A 3,908-nucleotide genomic window follows, 5' to 3' on the forward strand; every position below is an offset into this window, starting at 1 on the left:
GGCGTTGTTAATCACGCGCTTCCCGCCCTCTCTCTCCTCACTGTGCTGATTTGCAAGAGCAGATTAATCAGAGCGCGGGGGCCTTGATGAAATTTCGCTGTTATTGTGCCCAATTTTAGCAACATCTTTTATTATCTTCATTATTCATTTATGGGTGGAGGGGGAGGGGGGCGTGCTGCATGGGGATGACGGTATGGTGAGGGGGGGACCAGTGTCAATTATGCAAATGACATTTGCGTGTTTCTTTGCAGATTACTTTATTCGCTCGACATTGTTTGTGCGAATTTAATTATTAAATATTATTACGCTCACGTTTCTGTCAATTTTCCGAGGCTCGGTTTCAACTTGATTTCTCCTCCAGCTGCTCTTCTCTTCGATCTGTGCCAAAATCAAAGTGGCTCGGCTACAACAGGGCCAAATAAACTCCCCTCTATTTAATAAGGATGAAGTTATTCCCTTGTTCTCATCTGTGAGCTCAAAGCAATGATGGGGAGAAACGCACCGCATATTCATTTTAATGAGCATAAATTGAATTTAAGTTTGCTCAGAATTCACTGCAATTAGGCTCTGCCTTAATGACAAATTAATCTTTTTCTCTTTTATTCACTGGAATTTGTTTTTCAAAGGCTTTCTGTGGCAGCAACAGAAGGGTGCCCAACAAAGAATGCCAGTTTCAGCTAGATCCTAGATGATAGTGAAATTAAAGCTCTATAGTTTAGCACACTCAGATTAAATAACTAGACCTTTTGAATTTTTTTTTTTGTTGTTGCCTTCGCCACATTTTTATGGACACAGACAAATTGTACCGATTTAAATACCATCAACTGATAGTGATAATACATTTTTTTTTTAAACAAATTCCTAATTGAACCTACATTTCACAGTTCGAAAGTGTGTGAAATCCAAAGGTTGTGGGAGGGGTGTTGCTTTTCCTCATTACTGTTCTTCTGGAGAGAGAAAGAAAGAGAGAGCAGAAATATGCCGTCATCTGGTTTGATTACTATACCAGCTTCTAAAAATGGAAGTTGGTACGTGCTGATTGGCATTCAGAGCAGCAGACGGAAGTGAGTGAAAGAGAGTTCTTCCCAGATTTGGTGGGATTTTGGCCAGGGAACATATAGAGCTCCTTTCTAATATCCCCTGCCTTTGCTGTCTGCAGTGGAGTAGAGGATAAACCTACGTATGTTCTCACCTAAGGTTAATGCAAAGGTTAATGAGTAGGCATAGAATGCTTCTCTGATGAGCTAATCAAGAGCATGCTCTGCCAGAATCTATTGCTGCCTTTAAGTGCACCTGGGAAGCTGCTGCTTCCGAGATGAGCATTTGTTGTTGATTAATTATTATTATTATTATTAAAAAAGTGAAGTTTTCTATCATTTTAATTAGCTATATTTTATTTTAAATTTGTATATTTTACATATATTGATATTGTCATTTCTATATTGCTTATTTGTGCATGCTTAAAAACTTTTTTCACATTGGAAGGTGAGTGAATATGGGAATTGCACATGTCGTGTGGATTGCACATGTGATGTTTTTACAGTATCAGCAGTTTGGACTCTCACTTTGACGGCACCCATTCAATGCAGGTGATCCATTGGTGAGCATGTGAAGTGATAATACATTTCTCCAAGTCTGTTCGGATGGAGAAACAAACCTACAGCTTGAATTGCCTGAGGGTAATTACATTTTTAGCCAATTTTCATTGTTGGGTGAACTATTCTTTTAAATTTATTTATTGTTTGTAAGCTCATTCCTACATAGCATCTTGATATTATTAAAATATATCAAGGAAAAAAAATAACAACAAAAATCACTTAGTGATTACTATTACTATTACTCAACAATTAGTGCATCACTAATTTTCCTTAACAAAACTTCTTTGCCAGCATGTTTAACATTAACATGCCCCGTTCAAAGTCATTACTTGGGTATCATCTAGGATTCCAAATTCACACTCTTAAAAATAAAGTTGTTTTTTTTATGGTTCTATGAAGAATCTTCAATATTCAGGGTACCTTTCCATCGAAATTTTATATGGTGAAAAAAAGGTACTTTGGATTATTAAAATGCTCTTCATTCCAAGAAAGCAAATTTTTGGGGGTTATTTGGGGAACCCAAAATGGTTCTGTGGCATCGCTCCAGAAACCACCGTTTGGAACCTTTATTTTTAAGAATGCAAACTTCGCTTGATCATTCATGTGCTTGGATCTCATAAATACAATATTTCAGGCTACGCCTGAAGGCAGTGTATGTGCGTATTTGCGTGTGAGATACAAATTCCACTTCTGATGCTTCTGGCATCAATCTCAATTCTGGTAGCATGCATGCTTTCTTTAGGAAAGTGTGAGGGTCTGTGGGAGCCCACCACATGGACTTAGTAAGTGGGTATCTTGGGAAAAGGGTGGGGGCTGTGCGAATGATGTGTCTTAGGGCACCCTCTTCCTATTCCTCTTCCTCTGATTACTCATTAACATTAGCCCGCCTAGTGGCACGCTGCTATTTCTGATGCAGTGGGGGCACACGCTTGCATGTCCTCCCCTTTCCTGTGTTGTGCCACTGCTTGTCCTGACCCAGTGGAGCCTGCCCTCGCTGCCACGGCCTTGTCTTTGGCTGGGAGGAAAAGCTGTCTACACTAACGAGGCCATCGTCGTCGTGATGAACAAAACGACACGGTGGCATATCAAGTCAAGTCAAGTCAAGTCTGCTTTATTGTCAATTCTTCCACATGTACAGCACATACACACAGAGAATTGTTCTGCCGACATCGAGCAGAAACTCACGACTGTATGCGCGCTTAGAGACAGATAGACGCGACGAATACGTACAAAAACACTGCGATTCACAAGACAAAAAACACGAAAACACCTTTCTGTCGGGAGAGAGAGAAGCCGCAGCGTGTGAACGCGCCGCCATCGCATATGAGTGAGCAAGACCGCCACTTGGACTCCACGAGGCCCCGGGACACGTAAACAATGTCTTAATGAGAATGTGTGCCATTACAGTAATTAACACAGCTCAACGTCAAGCCACTGTCAGATCTCCAGACTTTCAGGAAGGTTTTGCGTTACACAGAAGCAGACAGAGTTGAACCTCCACCGAGAGGCCTTTTTTGAACCGTCTCCTGTGGATTCACAGTATGGACAATAAATGTTTTCTCATGAAACAGAGCCTGGGAAGTGAGTGTTGTTTGAACAAGGTGTATTGACTGCTTTTAATTATGTGACATGTATATTGTGGGCTGATATGAGCCAGCTATATTTTTTAATTAGCCTTGTGCCAGGAGTAATGAAAGCTATGAATCATAGGTTAAGTATATGTGTAGGTTAAATCGCAGCAGTGCAAACTTAGAATTACACTAGTGTTTTCACAGTAATACCTCTTACATCGGTTGGTGTCGGCAAGAGATAGTGAGAGGAGAAAAAGTTTCTCCATGGAGACTATACTGCTGTAAATGTAGTATAAGTTGCCTTGGGTGTGAAGCATCAGCTAAATCATTTTCATGTGCATTTTTGTCATTTTTGTTTCATGGTTAAAATATATAAAAATACTTAAAATATAAAGTTACTTAAGAAGCAACATTGCATAAGATATTAAGACTTCATACAAGTGTATTTTGTCTTATTGAAATATTTTTTTTTCTAATTTATTTTTAATTTGTTTATATTTAAAAAAATGCATCAATTACTCACCCTCATGTCATTCCAAACTCATAAGACTTGTACATCTTAGAAACAAAAATGAAGATATTTAATCAAACAGTTTAAGTCTTTTGGATCACTTTATATGATGAAGAAATGTAATTTAGGCTTGTATTAATATATAATTAATCAACGAACATGCATAGATGTCTGCCAGCAGTAAGACAAATTCAGACAAGCGCGATATTGATTTTATACGACTATAAA

The sequence above is a fragment of the Sinocyclocheilus anshuiensis genome, unplaced genomic scaffold, assembly GCF_001515605.1.
Source record: "Sinocyclocheilus anshuiensis isolate Anshui unplaced genomic scaffold, SAMN03320099.WGS_v1.1 scaffold642, whole genome shotgun sequence".
Lineage (NCBI taxonomy): Eukaryota > Metazoa > Chordata > Actinopteri > Cypriniformes > Cyprinidae > Sinocyclocheilus > Sinocyclocheilus anshuiensis.